Source organism: Canis aureus, chromosome 13, assembly GCF_053574225.1.
Source record: "Canis aureus isolate CA01 chromosome 13, VMU_Caureus_v.1.0, whole genome shotgun sequence".
In the NCBI taxonomy this organism is placed as follows: Eukaryota; Metazoa; Chordata; class Mammalia; order Carnivora; family Canidae; genus Canis; species Canis aureus.
This window is the reverse complement of record NC_135623.1, coordinates 65935391-65957094: the sequence shown is the minus strand read 5'-3', so window position 1 is coordinate 65957094 and position 21704 is coordinate 65935391.

Genomic DNA, 21704 nt, shown 5'->3' with positions numbered 1-21704 from the left:
CTTCATCGGTTGCATAACTGCAATATTTGTGTTGAATATTGCTAAGAGATATCTGAAGCCAGTCTAAATTTTTCCCAATAAATGATGTGAAGATTGTTCATGAATATCGACATGCTTCTTTATTTTTAAGATATGATTACTTTATAGGATAACTCTCAGTCTTTACTTTTCTAGATCATTTTTCTTTGGGACAAAAATTACAGAAGCAAAGGAAATCAAAAGAGACCAGTTTATTCAGCACTCTACCAATAAATTTGAAAACCTAGATGACATTGATATAAGTCAAGTATAGTTTACACAAACTGACTTCCACAGAGAAGGAAAATTACCAGATTAATTTTTATGTATCTAGAAGAGGTCATCTTGAAGAAGACCTTCAAGAGTCAGATGACATAGTGGACAGTTTCTGTGTGTGGAACAGGTGAGAAGGGACGAATTCAAGCCATTGACTTGAGAAACTTGAAAGTGAACAGGCAATGGGGAGGGTATTGTTCAGCAGGGAAAGCCTCCATGAAAGCATTGTCTAAGCAAGAAGCAGAGTCAATATTTGAACATAAGAGATGCTCGTGGCCTCAGTGCCAGCCTTCAACAATTTCATCAGTCAAGGAAGAATTTTTTTCTCTCCTCTGTTTCCTCCACATTCCTTCCTATCCACCTTCCTCCCCCAGCTTCAACCCCAAAGTAGCCAATGGTAACATGGATGTAGGAGTGGAATAGAACAGTGAGATGGAAATGATTAAAGAATCCAACCAATCCAAGAGTCTTTTCCTCTTCACAAGTTTCAGAGCCTCAGTCAGGTCAGACTAGGGAGAGAGAGCACTTTAAATTGAATTAGAGATTGAACAGTTGACTTAGCTTTGATGGAACTTTTTAATATCTGAAATTGAGCTCAGTTTTTAATACCATAAATTTCCTGAAGAGAATATGGAATCTTCCAAGATTTCCCTTAGAGATGGGGAAGAATGATCGAAAGAGTAAGTATAAAGACAGCAGAGAGAAAGAATAAAATTACTTTGTGCTTGTACGCGAATGCCTTCATTCAACTGATTGCATATTTACGGTGTTAAGATATACAATACAGTATATTCTTTATCTAAACATATGCATGCAGTAAAAAGTATGAAGATGTGGTTGAAAAATAAACACCAAACTCAGTATTTTGCTTACCATCATGCTCACAGTAGAGAATACTATCAAAGAGGAGTGAATAAGAGGTGCCAAACATATTCGTAATATTTCATTTCTTAATCTGGGTGATAGATACACAAGTGTTCATCCCTTTATTCTCATTCTTTTGTTGCTGAAATAGTTCACAATAAAACAAAGCAAAATAAAAGGAAAATGGACATTTCTTTTTCTGCTCTTCCAAGGCATGTGATGAAAGAGGAGAAGTATATAAGCAATATCTCTTTTTTTCTTGAGCATATGTTGATTATAAGCTATTTTTCTGGAAAAATTTATCTCCTGAAAGTGTTTAGTGCTCATGTCTTACAAAAGATAATATAGCTGGGGTGTTCCTCACCTGCATGGGATTTCTACAGAATTGGATCAGTTTGATCTAAAGCAGTGTATGCAAGTAGCTCTAACTTCCCACAGAATGTTTGTATTTATACCCAAATCAAGTTGTCTTACTGTTAACGCATCGTCCATTTACTGTTACGGCATTTTGTAATCTCATTTTAACATCTTTTTTTTTATTATTTATTTTTATTTTATTTATTTATGATAGGCACACAGTGAGAGAGAGAGAGAGAGAGAGAGAGAGAGGCAGAGACACAGGCAGAGGGAGAAGCAGGCTCCATGCAGGGAGCCCGACGTGGGATTCGATCCCGGGTCTCCAGGATCGCGCCCTGGGCCAAAGGCAGGCGCCAAACCACTGCGCCACCCAGGGATCCCCTCATTTTAACATCTTGAACCTAGCTAGCTTCAAGGACCAGCTGTTGGAAGATCAAGGTCTACTCTACCTGCTATGTCTTTCTGATTTTCCATTTCAGTCTCACATCTGAAGGAAATTCTCCCTCCCTTTCCATCACATCTTGATATATATGCCATATCTCCCGAATCTGGAGTACGATAAGGCTCATGTCCTAATTCAGTTTTAAACTATTCTTTCTGAGAAGCCCTCCAACGTGCTTTTCCTCTCATAACTTAAAGTATGGCATATATTCTACATTTTCATAGACCCTTCAAACAATACTTTTCTATATTTGGTGAAAGCATATTGATCATTTTTCCAAAATGTAATACTAAACAGATAAAAAATTTGCTTTACTTATATAAATATTACTTTCATACACAAAGTGTTCGATGACTGTCTACGAGAAGAAGTCCTGACTCTGTAGCAGAGCATATCAAGCCATTTGTTTTCTGAACCTAACCAATCATTTGGCCTAACAGCCTATTTCTTCCAAATTACACCTTCATCTAGTTATGCTAAATTACCTGGTTTCCTATATAGACTCAAACTCTCATTCTACCAGATTTGAACATGCAATTCCATCTTTGTCCAAGACAATTCATGTTATTTATGTCATTCTTTGTGAAAGTGTTCAGAACCACAAGTTTTAGAATTTAATTGATTTGATGCACATTATTGCTATATATCAGTTACTGTACTAGGCATTAAATATGGTCTGCACATACACAGTTCTTCCCTTCAAAACAGAATGTGATATGGAGAGACATACATGTGATACTAATAGTATATTAGTGTCGTAAAAAGTAACTATATGGGTAATAAAAAGAAAGGGACCAATTATATTGCATAACGTGCTAATTGCTAGTATGGATCTCCTTTGACAGTGAGTTCTAGCTTACTCATTTCTGTATTTTCAAAGTTGGAGTTGTTGTAGGGATTCAGTAAATGAATAGTAAGCTATTGTCCATATTCCTGACAAAATAGGTTAAAGGGCCCACCCATCTATTTTACAAGAAGCATGATCAAAACAAATGAAAAATTAATACCTATGTTGTTCATCTGTTTGGCATTTTTACTGTTTTGTTAAGATATGAATGTAATTTGTGCTTTTTGTTTTAACTTCTCTGCTCATTAGGTAGAAATATCTCTTTTTTCTTGAGCAGAAGTTGATTATAAGCTATTTTTCTGGAAAAGCTTTATATAGTCTATTTGATCATACCATTAAGAAAGCCCCACTGACTTTTTTTCATGCAGTAATTGAATCCTCCTGCCCCCAGCTTTTTGTTTTGTTTTAGTTTATTAAATGCAAACTAAAGCTTTATATACAGCATATTATATTTCCTAGGTGTGTCTGTCAATGGGAAGTCTGAGCATATCTGTATAATTAAACCCCACAGCACAAATGCTATAGATCTGAGGAGGAAATGAATTGGCTATAACCAGAAGCAAGTCGTTCTTTAGCAGCAGTTATAAAAACAAGCAAAATCAATCTTATCAGGACCTGTGATAGCTCCACAATATCTCTAAGCAAGATTTTTGATCTCGTTAAACATTTTCTGCTTTAATAAGAATATGTCAATTTTTGTGTATATATTTGTGCTGGGCAGTGTGAGGATCCAGAAAAACATATTTAAATGTTCTGGGTCCTGCTCTTACAGCCCAGGGTTCATTTTCAGGATCCAAATACCTAAATGGTAGTATTTCTTCAGCTTAGGATATTCCAGGAAACTTCTGACATGGTTTTATACATTTTAAGTGCCAAACATGAATAACATTTTCTTTAACAAACTCTCACATCTTTTGAATAACAAGGTCAGCTAATTAAATTAAGCAGAGACAAGGATAAATTTCTAGAGGATGATATTCTCTCCTGCCTGGTGATGAGGGGTATGAAAAAGATAGGACCTGAAGCTCTCTTTTTTGTGGATAATAATCAACCTTTTTTTTTTTTTTTTAAAACTAGGACTGACCCTTCCCCTTAGGGCAGTTACCCTATTGCAAATTCTTTCCCTTCTAGGCTGACCTCGATATTAGTTTTTACCTGATTTCACATGTGTGGAAATTTTATGGAAAAACCCAATGTGACTTTTGATTGTGTTGAAACAATTCATGAAACTAACCAGAATCTCATTGATGCATCAGAAGCACTGTTGCTGGGAGGTTAAGGTCTCCCTTCTATGGGCATCCAAGAACTTAAGAACACTTGATTTACTGACATGAGATCTCATTAATGTTACCTCGAATTAAAGGACTTATTGGCAAAAGGAGATGCACTAATATGTGCATGCCCACAAGATCCAAAGATCCCAGCATATCCCATTCATTTAGAAGCAGCTGACTTGAAAAATTGTAGATTATTTATTCATGAACAATATCTATGAAAGTAGGGTGATAACATTGATAAATATGACTTGTTTTAGAAGCCAATGTCTTCTAGAATTTCACTTTCCTGTGTTTTGCAGTTATATTTAATGCCATTTAAAATCTCTAATCCCCAAAAACCATATATTCTCTAAGATTTTATTCTTTCCATTGGCAGTTTTTCTTACTACGTTTTCCCCTAATATAACCTCTGAGATTAGTTCGGGCCTTCTTAAATGTTTATTTTCTCCATGGCATTATTCTAGCCAGCTGCTGGGAGTAAATTAGAATGCAGTCTGTGAGGGTGGTAAGAATAGAAAAGGTTTGAGGCATTTTGAAGTATAAATAATAGGTCTTAAGCTGTTGAGATATGGAGAACTGAAGTGTATAAAGAGGACTTTTAATTTGCAACCTATAAAATCATACTGACCAGAAACCAAAAAGGATTAAAACTACCTATAGATTTTAGGGACGCCTGGGTGGCTCAGCGGTTAAGCGTCTGCCTTTGGCTCAGGTCGTGATCCCGGAGTCCTAGGATTGGGTCTTGGGATCCCGTCCAGCATCAGGCTCCCTCTGCCTATGTCTCTGCCTCTATCTGTGTCTCTCATGAATAAACAAATAAAAATCTTTTTTTAAAAGTACATATAGGTTTTAGAAACCAAAAGAAGAATATGCCTTGGATTTTTTTCATGATGACTTTGGAAACTTCATTTTGGAATATTCCTCTAACTGAAGAATTATTATGCAAGCTAAATTCTTGATTAAAAAAACAATTTGTTTTCATTCATCTTCAAAGGCACATTATTTTATAATGGCATAGAAACTAATTAATTTATGTACAAACATTCCAGGCAAATGAGATTGTTTGGCAGTCTCTGAATTCTTTTCCCATCATCCTAGGCAAAGGGGTTGGGGCTCTCCATAACTACTATGCTGATAATTCATTTTGTCCTGTCTTGCCAAACACAGAGTGTGATAACCCTTCTTCAGATAGGGGTGCACTATTAAAGATTTCACCATGAAAGCGAAACATATCAAGAAAAAGAGCAGGAACAGAAGTCATCTGTGTGGACCTGCAGGCAATTCTAATTGCAAAGCATGCTAATGTATGCAAACTTCATTACAGACACACCAGGCATCTGTTGTACTTCCAGGATAGCATAGAAACTCTCCAATAAACAAAGCTCTTGGAGAGAATATAGGCTTCTGATTATTCTAAAATACTGCCTTTTACCATCAACAAAGATGACAGCCTTGTTCATAAAATTAAACATATTTCTGTCTCATGCTCCCTTTCCTTTAGTAGGAAGGTGTCTGAGGAATTAATTTGTCTTGGCATGTTTTCTTAGAGGAGGAAGTGAGTTTTGACTGTGTACCCCTCTATGACATTGGATGACACTGGTTGAACACTCATCTGTTCCAAATGTGGAAGGAACATTTGATCGGGAAGTCAAGACGAGTTCATATCCTGGCCTCAATATTTACCAGTCTGATGACTGTGGACACATGCAATTCTGTTCTTTGAATTTCAATGTCTTCGTTTGTGAAATGGAGATTTTATTGTCTGTACCATCTCTCTTATGGTTATAATCTTGGGAAAATCAAATAAAATTACAGATGCAAAAGAGTTTTGCAAGTCACAATTGCTACATATGTATTAGATATTTCATTTTTGCCTGATAAAATATTGTATTCTGAGTTTTTAAGTAGTAGATGTGACTTGGGGGTAGAGGATCCAGGGTCTCAAATAGTCAAATTAAATGTAGTTATATCAACCAAATTTTTATGCAATACCTCAAAATTGTGAGTAGAAGAGGGAAAAAAAGAAAACTGAATAATCTGATCTCGTTCTTGCTATCCTTTTGAACAAAAGTGGGTTTGGGTTATGGTTTGCTGCTAGCATGGGCTATTATTTGGGGAGCAGAACAGCCTGGTAAGTATGATACAGTTTGAATTGGAAGGGGTGGCTGCCCATTGCTCTTGGGTGGTGTATGAGAAGCCAGTTGGGTCAGTTGGTTGGTTCATCCACCTGATTAGATGCAGACCTGATACCAGAAAAGGGAAGCAGTGTCTTCACTGGGAAATCTTAAATAGAAGAGAAAGGGACTAAGTTTATTTTATTTTTTTTTTTCTTAAATGGAACTGAGGTAAGAATACAGAAAACAAATGTAAGCAACATTGACAGAGCTGGCAACTAAGATTGAAAGGTGGACAAACGAGAACATTTAGTAAAGTGGTTCAAGGAACTGGTAACGTAATTGATCAGATAGTTGGCAAGCTGTCGTGGAGGATGGCCACCTAAAGTGAGCTATTTTGTTCTACTGAGTATTGACATGTCTGAGTTCCTCAAAAACAGAGTGAATCAAAGGCTGTGTTCTAGTAGTTTATTTAGAAATGTACTCCCAGAGTATGGATTTGAGAAATAGAGAAGTAAACAGGGAGAGAGAAAAAAAATCATATAAAATTGCACAACCAAGTTGTTTACCCTAAAAATGACTAGTGTTTGATTCTGCATAATCTTCCTTCTAAGGAGACTTGTGAAATGTAGGTGTGGATTGTCTTCCTGTAGGAACAAAAAAAATAGGAAATTTTTATCCATAATCCCCTGTCCTCCCTCAGTAAGGGTACTCCAGGACTGTAACTCCCCCATATATGAGGGAACAGAGAGGAAGCCCACACGGCTAGAGAAATCCTGAGGGCAGGAGGCAGCAGCTGCTGAAACAGGCCCAAGTCCGGACCTGTCAAGTTGTATTTGTTTGAAGTAAATGGAAGCTTGTGCGGAGTGGTCGCCACAGGTATGATGGGAATAAAAGATGGAATTGAGATGAGATGAAGCCACATTTCATGGTACAGAAGGGAAACCATTAGTAAAGACACAATAATTTTTTTCTAACAAGACATTGAAGAATTTGAGAATAAGTCAAGTTGGGGCTATTACCACAAATTCTAATTAAAATGTGTAATGTTGTTTATGTGCTCTTGCATTTTTATTAAATGAGTAGGGATCTTTTATTTTTGACTAAGAAGAGAACAGAAATCAAAAGTAGTAATTGGTCTACTGAACGGATAAGAGATTCAAGTCTGAACTATCGGGAGTTGAATCTTCTTCGATTTAATTTGAGTCTGTATTTTTGGAGAAGAGAAGGAAAGCCGTCTTTCAGAAAGAAATCAAATTAATAATTTTATAGAGTGTGTTGTATTCCTTCCATCTGCTGGAGTGTATATATATGCAGTTTTCTTTTCTTTAAAGATTATTGTTTATTTATTTGAGAGAGAGAGAGAACAAGCATGGAGGGGAGGAGCAGAGGGAGAGGGAGAAGCAGGCTCTCCAACAAGCAGGGAGTCCAATGCAGGGTTCGATCCCAGGACCTTGAGATCATGACTTCAGCCAAAGGCAGAAGCTTAGCCGACTGAGCCACCCAGGCGCGCTCCAATATGCAGTTTTCTTTCTTTCTTTCTTTCTTTCTTTCTTTCTTTCTTTCTTTCTTTCTTTCTTTCTTTCTTTTTTTCTTTCTTTCTTTCTTTCTTTCTTTCTTTCTTTCTTCTTTCTTTTCTTTCTTCTTTCTTTCTTTTTTTCTTTCTTTCTTTCTTCTTTCTTTCTTTCTTTCTTTTTTTTTTCTTTCTTTCTTTCTTTCTTTCTTTCTTTCTTTCTTTCTTTCTTCTTTCTTTTTTTCTTTCTTTCTTTCTTTCTTTCTCTTTCTTTCTTTTTCTTTTTCTTTTTCTCTTTCTTTCTTTCTTTCTTTCTTTCTTTCTTTCTTTCTTCTTTCTTTCTTTCTTTCTTTCTTTCTTTCTTTCTTTCTTCTTTCTAGATTTTTTAATTAATTAATTAATTAATTTATTTATTTATTTATTTATTTATTTATTTTTAAGATTTTATTTATTTATGCATGAGAAACACAGGGAGAGAGAGAGGCAGAGACACAGGCAGAGGGAGAAGCAGGCTCCATGCAGGGAGCAGATGCGGGACTTGATTCCAGGTCTCCAGGATCACGCCCTGGGTGGAAGGCCTACCCTTAACCACTGAGCCACCCAAGCACCCCTGATATGCAGTTTTCTAAAAATAAAACTTTTACTTTCATTAGGGAATGTTCCTTATTTTGCATGTTTTGAAGTCAGAATGGTGAGGATAAATTAACTCCTATGAATAAAATGATGATTAAATAATTACGAGGTTTCAATCACTTAGGAGAAACCGTAAGATTCTAATATGATGCTGGATGCTTCATTTAGCAATCAGGAGGAGTACACTGGCACTTCTAAATTTTGTGTATTGCATATACACTCATTCCTGTCAAAGGCCTCAAGGATGTATCACTAAGCTCCTGTCAAGTTGCTCCTTCTGCTACTTGCCTTTCATATGTCACTATCAACCAATTTTCCTTCTTTTATTAAAGCTCAGCTTGGATTTCTCAAGCCACATGGGAATGGTGTCTCTTGCTGTCGATTTCTGTGTTCACACCATTTATACTTCTCTCCTTTTTCTTTTCTTTTTTTTTTTTTTACTTCTCTCCTTTTTCAAAAATGTGTGTGTCTGCTTGTGTGTTTATGCAAATTTCCTTATCTCTGTTCTCAGCTCTAAGCACCTAACCCCATACATACCTTACTCTTACTGCATATGCTTCTTCCAGTTCTTTCTTACTGATTTTTATCATCCACCAAGACATGTCTCTCTATTTTAAATAGGTCATGAAATTTTTAGAAATTACAAGAGCATTTAGTTAATGTGAAAATGTTGACTCTTACAAATTCCAGTTTCTGTTCAGGCTGTACCTTCCTGCGTTCAAGAAATTACTCCCTTAAGAGCACAAAATTGGCCGTCTGTCTTATGAAAGTGTTTGTTTGCCTTGCTCACAAGGGAGGTGAAAGGAAGTAAATAAAGCAGAATGTTAAGCTGTATTATTTTACTAAAAATATGTAATTCCAACATGTAAAAGATTAAGTAATGATACTATGACTTTGGAAAAAAAAGTTTTCATTCTAAACAAAGATAATATCAGCTAGTTGTCCCCTCTGCCTAACACAGAAGACAGTAGTAATAACTATCATTAGTAGGTGCTGTGATCATTGCATCCATAATCTAACTCAACACATTATCTACATGTGTCAATATGAGAAAAGTATTATATAAGTTTAATCCATAATTTAAAATGTTGAAAGTTCCAGAACCTGATGGCTGCATCCATAAATTCTATAAAACACTATAAAATACTTAGAGGAATTAGTATCAATTTTACCCAAAATTTTACTTTCAGACATTAGATTAGATGAGTGGAGAGAAAGCATCATTTTCCAGCTCACTTTGTGAAATCCAGTGATTTCATTTCTAGTTACCTACTCCATGGCAATATATTCATATCAACACCGAAGACAGTAAAAAGAATGCTCCCAAGGGCCTAAAACTGGAGGGAAAAATTCAAGATCTCATTAAAAATAGAGTAAATAATAGAATAATGGAATAGGTAATTGTAGTACATTGTTACAGTAAAGTAAATGGTAATGAGAAGAAACAAATGGCAGCTACACACATTACCATCTACTGATGGCAATGGTCATGCAGAGTGGGAAAAGCCAGCCACACATTTTGTTTGACTCCATTTATGTAAAGTTCAAAGACAAGCAAAATGACACATATATTTATATGTATGTATGTATGTGTGTGTGTGTGCGTGTGTGTATATATATTCTTATTTCTGGCTATTCTGGTATTCTTTTTACTTTGTCTCAAAATGTTTATATATCATCATCTATGAAGATTATTCTTCTATGAAGAATATTTTTACTGCATATAGAATACTAATTTGACAGATTACTATCTTCAATATATTGAAGATATCCCATTATCTTCTGGATTTCTTCTGCTTCTCTGGAAGTAATTTGTCTATGTTTCTTTTCCCTGAACTACTATTTTAAGATTTTTCCCTGTCTTTGGGATTCAATAAATGATGTAATTAAGACAGCATGTACAATGTTAGTAAGGGAGTATGAGTGAATGTGTGCATGTGTGAGTGTGAGTATGTGTGAGTATCCGAAGTGTTTTGTTTGTTTTGTTTTTATTGGTTCGATAGGGGTTCATAGCACTACTTGAATATGTAGCCTGCATTTTCTAATCAGTTTTGGAAATCTTTTAGCTATTTGATCTTGAAATAGTGCTTTAGGCCCATTTGTTATCTCCTCTCATTTTGAGATAAACTAAGCCATGCTAGAATATTTTCTCGTATCCTAACACAAAGTTTCTAAAACCCTTGTAATGTTCTAAGTGATAAGAACTCCAAGAGCATCTTGTTCTAATATTGGGTTTTTGACCTTGGTTCCTGACACAGAGCCCATAAATCCCTTGAATTTCCTGGGTGATAGGAGTGTGTTTTGTTTTCATGAGGCAATTCTTAGTGGGCTCCTAGATGCCTTCTGAAAGGGGGGTGGTCACCAGAAACACCAAGCTATGATTAGAAGCTTGAAACTTTCAGCCCCACCTCCTTTCTCCAGGGAGAAGAGAGGGGCTGGAAACAGAGTTAATGACTTACCACACCTGTGTGATGAAGCCTCCATAAAAACCCAATAGTATGGGGGTTCAGAGAGCTCCAGGCTAATGAACATATTCCCATACTGGGAGGGTGGCACACCTGAATTCCATGGGGACAGAACCTCCTAAATTCAAGTTCCTTCCAGACCTTGCCCTGTGTATCTCTTTATCTGACAACACATCTATATCTTTTATCATACAATAAACTGATAAATCTAAGTGTTCTATTGAGTTCTGTCAGCTATTCCAGCAAATAAATCCAAGAGGGCAGGCATGGGAACCTTCAATTTGTTGCCAAGTTAGGTAGACGTGGTGGACAATCTGAGGACCTGCTGCTTGAATTAGCAACTGAAGTGAGAGGCAGTTAAGAGTGGATTGAGCCTTAACCTGTCACGCCTGCACTAAATCCAGTTAGCGTCAGGACTGAATGGAGTTGTAGGGTACCCAGCAAGTGCCACAGAGAATTGCTTGGTATGGGAAAAAGCTCCACATACCTGGTGTCAGATATATTGTGAGTGTAGTAGCATGAGAGTAAAGGAGGAACAGGAGGAATGGGTCTTTCCAACTCATCACAATAAAAACGAAAGCTGTTTTCTCATCACATTAGAGTCAAAGTATTCTTGAAATGCTATTTATATTCTTCACTACTTTGAAATTATGGTATGTCTTTAATGTAGTACCAAGAAGCTCATATATTACTATACCACATTTAAAAAATAAGTTAGAGGCAACTGGGTGGCTCAGCTGATTAAACTTCGAACCCTTGGTTTAAGTTCAGGTCATGGTCTCGGGATCGTGAGATGGAGCCCTGCTTTAGGTCTGACGTCAGCACGGAGTCTGCTTCAGATCCTCTCTCTCCCTCTCCCTCTGCCCTTCCCTCTGCTTGCGTGCTTTCTCTCTCTAAAATAAATAAATAAATCCTTTAAAAATGTATATATTTCATATTAATTTTGTATTTAATATAATTTTTATATTTCACATATTTTAATGCATTTTAAACATCACTATGAAATGAGTTCTGTAGGCTTCCCCAGGCTGTCACAGGGTATATCACTTAAAGGTCAGTCAAGGTCAAAACCACTCAGTGATTTGAATAGGGAAAGTTTAATATAAATAATTACTAATACTAATAAGATATTAGAGCACTGAAGGATTGGTAAGGAATAAATAAAATTCTAAAAAAATAGTAATAACCAACCACTAATTCTAGGACCGAGATAGAGTCCCAAGGAAGAAGTGAATCTCAGAGTCCCTCCTGCCCTTCATTTCTAGCCCAGAGATGAAATCTAGACTTCGCTGGATGGCACACAGCTGACACTCACAAGATGATGAAATTCACAGAGACTACAAAGTTATACAAGGGAGTTCTGGGGGAGTCTGTCTATTAGAAGATGATGTGTAGGCTATTGACACTCCACTGTGAGGCCAGTGGGGTAGTAGGTGAAGCCATTCATAAGTGATACCAAACCGGTAGCGCTTTACTACAAAATTGTCCAAGGGGATAGTTCCCCAAGGTGATAGGAAGCATTCATGGGAGGTGCTGAGCCAGTGACACTCAGGTAGGTGCCAGGGAATCCATTAATGACCGGCCATGGTCACTGGGCCATGCTAGTGCTGGACACTACAGAAGCCACACATGCTCCAGGATCTAAGCACTCGAAAAGCCCCACGTGCTGCTTCAGGAAATTTATTAGAGGAGCACCCCATGCAGGACGAGAAACTCCTTTCTTCTCCGGTAGTCTCTATTGACAAACCTTCATATTTTGCTATCTGGTAAATGAAAATATTTACAGTATCTAGGCCCAATATTACAGGCCAGGCATCGCAGACTGGATTTGAAACTGAGAGGCAGTAACCGATAAAGGTTACAAAGGGATTTGTGACCCTCAAAGGCTAAATGTCTCTAGCGGAGATATAATCTCCTATTATATATTTGTTTAATTTTTCTGCTTGATTATGGTTTGTCTTTTTCACCACAAATTATACTTAAGTTGATACTTATTCTGATCCCCATCATTTGTAATCTGATATATTAAGGTATAATTTATATACAATAAAAATAATCAATTTTAAGTGTGCAATTTGATAGCTATTTGCTTTTTATTGTCTTTAATAATTTATGTGCATAAAATTCACCAATTATAAATATACAATTTAACGATTTTGTCAGATGTATGCAGTTGGGTAGCTAATAGTACAATCAAGGTGTAGAATAATTTGATCAAACAGAAAGGCTGATTTGTAGTCATTTCTTTGCCTTTATCTCCAACCATCAGTCACCTGTTTTCTGCCACCTTAGTTTTGCCTTTTCTAGAATTTTAAATAAATATAATTGTAGATTGTGTACTTTTTAATATACACGTACTTTCATTTAGCATAAGGTCAATGACATTTATGTTGTGTCAGTTGTGGGGTTTTTTAAAATCTTGAATAGTATTCCATTGTGTGGATATAACACATCTTGTTTTTCTATGCATTTGTTGATGCACTTTTGAGTTGTTTCTAGTTTGGGGTTAAATCTGACTGAAGCTTTCTATTTCATTGCGCTCAGATAAATATCTAGGAATGGAATTACACTGTCATATGGTAAGTATATGTTTCACATTATTAAAAACTGGCAAGATTTTAAAAATGGCTTTGCCATTTCGCATTCTCACATCAATGTATGTGTTTCAGTTGCTCTACACAGTATTGCCAGTCATTACAATTTTACCCATCCTACTAGGTATGTAGTGATACCTCCGAGATTTTAATTTGCCTTCATCTAATGCCTAATGATACTTAGTATCTTTTCAGCTGTGTATTTGGCATTCTTTGGTGAAATGACTAAAGATTTTGCTCATTTTGTTGTGAGTTATTTGTCTTATGGAGTTGTAAAACTTCAACATATATTCTGAGTAAAAGTAACATATATATTTTATATATCTTGCCTCACTATGTGTATTGCCTTCTAAGTTTCTTAGCTGCATTTTTTGAAGAGTATATATTTAAAAATTTAGTTGTTTTCCAATTTAACAATTTTCTAAGTGCTTTTTGTATCCTAAGAAATATTTGCCTAACACATCTTGTTTTTCTATGCATTTGTTGATGCACTTCTGAGTTGTTTCTAGTTTGGGGTTGTTAAATCTGACTGAAGCTTTCTATTTCATTGCACTCAGATAAATATCTAGGAATGGAATTACACTGTCATATGGTAAGTATGTTTCACATTATTAAAAACTGGCAAGATTTTAAAAATGGCTTTGCCATTTTGCATTCTCACATCAATGTATGTGAGTTTCAGTTGCTCTACACAGTATTGCCAGTCATTACAATTTCAATTTGTCCTTTATACACCTTACTCACATCTCTTTTTGTATAATCCTCATGTCCCTGATCGCCTTCCTTGGATTTTATATCTTGCTCTTATTTTCCAAAAATGTCCTCTGTCTCTTTTATTAAACTTTTCTCAGCAATATGCTTTTCTTCTGAATCTTCGGGATAACTTTCCCCATCTTTTTTTTTCTTCATAATAATTTGTTTTAAAAAGGTAGATGTATTCCTAAGGAAATTTTATGTTTACAGAAAAATTGAGTATAAAGTACAGAGTTCACATATACTCCCCCTCACCCCTATTTCTCTCTTTTATTAACGTATTGTATTCGTATGATAGGTTATCATTGATGAGCCAATATTGATTCATTACTATTAACCAAAATACATAGTTTATATTAGTGCTCACTGTGTGAATGAGGCAGAAATGTATGGAACCTTTGTTAAAATATGAATCTATTAGACAGACAAATTATACCCTTCCTGAAAAGAAAAAATTGTGGTAATGATGAATTATTTGTATGTTAAAAGATGAATGGGAGGGATAAATGATTGAGCCTTATAGCTTCAATTTCACTGTGAAGTGATAGATAAGGTACTCTGCTGAGAAACACAAATCAAAGAGGGGCAAAAGCATATTTTAAAGTAAAAGTATACATAAAATAAATAATGAATATCTATTTTCATGTTTTAAAGACCTTTTGGCTAAATGGGTCTTTTTATATCATTGCTCACCTTAATAAAATTGCATTTACAAAAACTCTACTGACATACCCTACTGAGGCAGAAAATTAAAATAGTACCTTGTTGAGAACTACTAGTGTCTCCCCTGTCTGAGGATGGTTCTAACTGTGAGTAATCCTGGATCTAATTCTCAGGTGCCTAGGGGAAACTTCAAAGGTTAGGTAAGTGCTGAATTTCATTCACAGTAAGAGGGAGGTATGTTTGAAAAATGGTTCAACTCTTTGGAGGTCTTTGCCCAGTCCAGTTTTGTTATTTTCTTCTACAACGTACCGAAAAAAAAAAAGTTTATGCCATATTCTCTCTGAGTTTCTAGGGAAGACAAGATCATTATAAATTTCATCTTTCTCAAATATAAGTAAGAGTTAATCTGTGAATTCTAGAATTGATGAAAATACCATAGCACATATTTTTTATAATATTTTACAATTTAATTATGATACTACTTATAGTCAGTAAAGAAGTTCTCTCAAAAACTAGGACTAAATTAACCATAAGTTGTGTGTTGGATATCTTTAAATCAGCACTCTTAATTTTATCAAAAATGAAAATTTTATAAATTATTCCTATAGTGTAATTTTATTGACTTGGAAAGTAGTCAAGCTATTTTTATATTGACACTGGGGGGAAAAATCTACCTAATTAAATTTCTCAGAAATTTTTATTTCTTTCTTATTATATTGACCAAGGATGTAAAGTCATATGTCTTCAAAATAATTAGAATTGTAGTATACATTAAAATAGTTACTCTTCTAATTATTAAAATTACCAGTATTTCTTAATTTTTATCTGCTTTCCTTATGACTCTAAAGAACTCTCCAGTCTGCTTGTTTTAATTTCTTTCAGAATTTCCATGCCCAATATGTGGTTTTATTGTAACTAATTCCTCTTGGGACACCCGGGTGGCTCAGCAGTAGAGTGTTTGCCTTTGGCTCAGGGCATGGTTCCAGGCCCCTGGGGATTGAGACCCACATCAGGCTCTCTGTGAGGAGCCTGTTTCTCCCTCTGCCTATGTTTCTGCCTCTCTGTGTGTGTCTCTCATGAATAAATAAACAAAATCTTTGAGAAAAATAATAATTCTTCCTAACACTTATCACTATTTTTTAAATCTCTTACGTGGAAAGTTCCATGAAAGCATTTATTAGACATGTTGTCAAGGGAAAAATTCAGAGAAAACAATAAAAAGACATACAGTAGCCAAAGTTTGGAAAGAGGCTTAAGATATATGTACACACAAAAACTGGTATTTTAAATCAATATGGTAAAAAGAGATTAGTTTTCAGGAATAAGCTTCAATGGCTCTATCAGATATGGAGGACGTGGGATAGGGATAAAAGTAGAAAAGGGACAGGAGTCAAAGGACCTTTGTAAGACATTGAATTTTCCAGTTCAGTTTCGTTAGCCTGTAATCAGTAACAGACCTAAATATGCTGCTTGTTTCCATTAACATTAGCCAGTTTCCTTACTTCCAAGGCAATGTTCACAATCAGGGGACATTTGGCAATGACTGGAGACATTCTCGGTTGTCACAACTAGAAGTAGGGGACTGCTACTGGTATCCGATGGGCAGAAGCTGGAATGATACTAAACACCTTACAATGACCAGGACAGGCCCAGGCACCATAACAAAGAATTATCCAGACCAAAATGTCAGTAGTGCCAAGGTTGAGAAACACTGCTCTAAGGCAAAATGGGAACATTTCTTCTACTTCATACCCCTCATGCTCTTTTGCAGAAATCCTCCTCCTCCCCCTTGATGTACCTTGATGTTCATTTTACATTGATTTCACTTATAAACAAATGGCATGGGGTAATAGGATGATAAACATTGAGGAGAGTGACAGTGACTATAAAATTGAGATGTTATTGAAGTTAATTTTTAATATCTTTATTGGAAAAATATACTTCCAAAATGTAATGTTTCCAAAATTTGAAATATATTACATTTGTTTCCACCTAATTCTACCTCATTTTAGTCTAATAATATATTTTCTCTGCACAATGATACTTTTCAATTCATTTTCTGGCTTGAGATGCATTTTTTCTCTTTAGAACTTGGTTCAGGATAGATGATTTGTTAAATGCTAATTTGCCATTTATGTCTCTGGAAAAAGCATTTTTGACCCTAAAATTTCCGGCATCCATATTCCAGGACAAATGATACCAATTCCTTCCTGCTTAAAAAGAACTATAAAATCTGAATTAAACCACCAAATGTCATTAGTACTAAGATGATTTATCAGGCTGTGTAAAGAGCATTCTTGAAGCAAGAGCAGAGGGATGCGCTATGGGGATTTGTTTATTTCCCAGCCATGATGCAGAGCTCTTATCAGAATAAAATCATGTCTTTAGATCCAGTGATTATATAGCACAAGTAATATCACAAAGCCCATGAAGTAGACCAGCTCACTTATAGGAGGTATCTGATATTCCTGGGAGTAGATTGGGTTGCTATATCAGCTTGAACACTAGCTGTTGGACTCATTTTTTTACATAAAATAGGGATTAGGTTTATTATTGATTCAACCTATATCTGTAGTATTGGCTTAAACCAAATTAAACTTTATAGTTATATTAATGTCAATTTTCACTTTATTTTTTAGTCAGATTTTTCATGGTTTGTTTAAAGAAATTATACACAGTCACAGATATATATGTTAACTACGATCCTGAAATGGAGTAAAAAGCTACATAGCATAGTCATAAAGTGACTGGATTTCTCTGCCGGACAAATTGACATTTGATTTTCTGCCCCACAACTTAATAGTTGGGTAACCTTAGGAAAACATTCTCACTTTCCAGGTCTGGCACATGACAGTAGTCAATGATATTTATAGCTGATCATGTTTTGTGCGTTTTTCCCAGAAGTAAAGGATTTATATAATTAAACATAAGTGGTTCAGATAATTTGTATTTTCCAATTTTTCTGTCTCAATCTTTCTCCCTCTCTCTTTTTCCCTGTTTCCCTCCTCCCTGCTCTTTCTGCATGCGCACACACACACAAGCTGATGTATATAAAGTTTTTATACACATATGAGTATTACACTTTGACCTGGTAATAATTTTATAAGGATTAAATTAGACAGTGCATGTATAGTGTTACATTCTTTGTCTTGGAAATATCAATAGTTCAGTGATTTTCAGTCATTATTATTGACAAATGCCAAATAGATCATACTGAAACGATTTTTAAAAAATAACTTATTATAAGTAACTCACTTAAGAATAGCAAATATCTATTTTTATTAATAATAATCTTCATTCCTCTAAGGCTTGTATGTGGTTTTTAAAAATTATATTATAGAATCTTAGATTTTAAGGCATCTTTGGTGTCATTTTGTCTCATCTACTTTTTGAGATGAAGAAACAGAGCTAAAGATTTTTCAGAATATCCCAGAATTGTCTTTGAAGCAATCTCTGTTTATATTTGATCGAAGTGATCTACTCCCCTTTCATTGAGAAGTCAAGAGGGATTGTCTCCCTTGAGATGCTTTTGGAGGAAAAATTGGAAACATCAGTTTGGAATTACTGAATTAAAGTGAAATAATACAATACAATGAGGAGCATGTTCATTTCCACATTTGTCCAAACTTTTAAATGAATGATAAAATGCTTAGAGAAGGTTTTTAATACCTCAATCATTTGCAAGAAACAAGTTGTCCTTTATTTGCTCCCTTTCAATTTGATGTGTGTTTTCCCTTCAATTTAAAATAGATTTGCATAAGTTGACTAACTAGTAAAAGCAATGCTGACTGAGAAAAAGACTGCCTACTCCATAGACTGAGTAATCATAATTTAGAGTTTTAGTGGGTAATGAAAATTAAAACAAATCCGGACTGGTTTTAGGACAAATTAAAGCATGGCTTGGTTGACAGTTTCTAATTTGCAACCTAAATGTTTCTTCATGATTTATGTCTTCCCAAATGTAAATTTGCTCATCTATTTTTACATATTCAAAATGGTTATAATTATTTATATAATGAAAAATTTGCTCATTGTTACAGTCAATCATCTACATACACTCTTGCAGAAATAGGGACTTAAAACCAGCATTTTATTATTCTACATGCTTGTTTCTTGTAGCTTGTTAGGTTAAATATATCTACAAATACATCGTTTTCATTGCTGTCTTAGTAATCGTCATAATAATTTATAAATTAGTGTGCAAATGTTTGATGTTGGGAAATGGGGACTAGGTACACTGACCAACTTTCCTGCAGAAGCAAAACATTTATTATAAACAATCTCATGAGTTTGAGCTGACACCATGAGAGTTACACCAAGGGAATACCGATGAGCTGATCTTTGCAGGTGTAATTACGTTCAGGGTTGTGAGGGGCGCCTAGGTGGTTCAGTTGTTTGACTTCGATTCAAGTCATGATCTCATGGTCATGGGATCAGAGCCCGCTGTAGGATTCTGCACTCACCATGGAGTCTGCTTGAGATTCCCTCTCTCCTTCTCCCTCAAACTCCTCCTGACTGCACCTTCTCTTCCTCTCAAAATAAATAAATAAAATCTTTAAAAAAAAAGTTAAGGATTTTGATATGAGAAAAGCATCTTGGATTATCTGGGTAGGCCCTAAATCCAATGACAAAACCTTATAAGAAACATTTGGAAGAAAGAGAGAAAAAGAGAAGCGATGTGATCACAGAGGCAGAAGTGAGAAATGATGTGGCCACAAGCTAAAGAATGCCTGTCATTGCCAGAAGCTGGAAGAGGTAAGAACAGAATGTCCCCTCCAATCTTTAGAAGGAACCTCAACTTCAGATTTACAGCCTCCAGAATTGTGGGAGAATAAATGTCTGTTGTTTTAAGCCACTAAATCTGTGGCAATTTGTTAGAGCAGCCCTAAACAACTAAACAAAGCTGAATAACCTGTATTATTAAACTTGAAAGTGGATTAATAAATACTTTTGATGACAGAGTATGCCACGAAGTAGCGAAGCTCACTGATTTTGTGTTTGGACATTCTATTCATGTAAACAGTTCGTTGACACCTTCCTTCTGCTTCAATGCAATGGATTGACTTATCATTTTCCTGGTCACAAAGAAGCATAAGCTAGGAAGTTGCTTGAAAACACAGTGAAGCTCTTAAAATGAACTAGAAATGTGTTAGAGCAGGTGGTAGGTAAGCAACAAAGAATGTGGGTTCCCGGCAGCCATATTTCTGAGGAGCAAGTTTTTGTTTATTTGTACCCCCTTTTGTTTCTCTATATTCTTGCCACATTAGAAATCCTTCCTAGGGAGTGAAACTTCCTTAATCAGATGCCAAGATGGATGGCACGATCCAGTTTGTCAATTCTTTGCCTTGGCTCCTGACACCACATAGTGGCAGAGGATGAATGCAAATCTTGTTTCCTCCTTCAACCAGTAGCGCATTTTTCTCCTTGGTCTCCCTCTTGCTGGCAACTCACGCCCTCATTCCCTGTATCTTCATTCACTTAAAGCAGAATGCAATCAAATTCGCCTCAAATGTGATTTTTTTTCACATTTGCTACACGTCTGCTAATATTCTTCTCATCTCAGCAAGAGCCATAACATGCTTATAAGGTCTAACATTTTTTGAATTTAATATCATAGACTCAGCAAGTTGTGCTGACATTTTAATGACATCATAAAGTAATTTATATTATAATCTAAGATAGCATGCTATTTTTGGAGTATTTTCTTACTTTGCCTGTCATAAATGTAGCAATTAACCAAACCATAATTGTTTATGATGCTTAGAAGATTGAATGGGAAAATTGCTTTCAATTTACAATGACTTGGCATTATGTGACTTATGTCACCATTAATGGGTTTATTATCAAACTAAATTGATTATATCTCCTAATATACACTTCAAAGTTCCCATCTCCCAGCCACACTGGAAATTGGTGGGCACCACAGCATATACTGTATTTTTGTTGATTCAAATTGTGAATCTATGGTCTTTCAACAGATGCTTTGCCTGATGACTGAAACTAGTCTTGGCTCTACCAACTGGCTGCTAATTTTTATTTTTCAAAGTGAGGATTCTGAAGAAATGCAACTACCAACGCAAGAAAGGCTGCTGTAACTTCCTGAGGCAAGCTGGCAAAAATGGCAGCTGATCTATATATTCTGTTTATACACATGATAAAAAAAAATCACTACTTTGTCTTTGGTTTTCTTTTTCACGCAAATAAATACATCCAATGTTGTTGACTGTACAATGCACTTAAGACAAATAAGATTTAATAATTAATTGATCCAATTTAAGTATTACTAGAAATAATTTGGCATAGTGCTGCAGAGTCTGAGCTTCCATGTTGTAAAGATCTTGGTTTAAATCCTGGATGTGCCACTTAGTACCCTTGTGCTCTCAACCTAAGTTATTTAAATTTTAAAGCAGAGTTTTTTCATCTGTAAAATGTAAAATTCCACTGATGTTATGCTATTAGATCGTACAGGAGTTAAGTGGTTAATAACCTATAAATGCAGTGCTCTGTTCAGTTCCTGTAAGTGCTCAGTTAGTGCTCACTGGTGGTATTTAGTTTGATAAGCCAGACAAGAGGCTTTCATATGTCATAACAGGACATTTCAGCTTTTGAATTTGTATATATAATAATTATTTATGTTAAATAATTTATATTTAATTCAATTTAATTAACATAAATAATTAAATATATACATATATATTTATGACTTATATGATATATACATATATATCATAAAACTGAAAGCAATAGGACTTCAAAGGACCTACCTGATAGCTTTATCTTAGCTATCAGTTATCTTCTGAGATTCAGAGTGATTAAATGGTATGCTTAGCATCACACACCTGATTAGAGGCAGTATTGAGACTAGAATCAAGCTTCCCAACTTCTTTG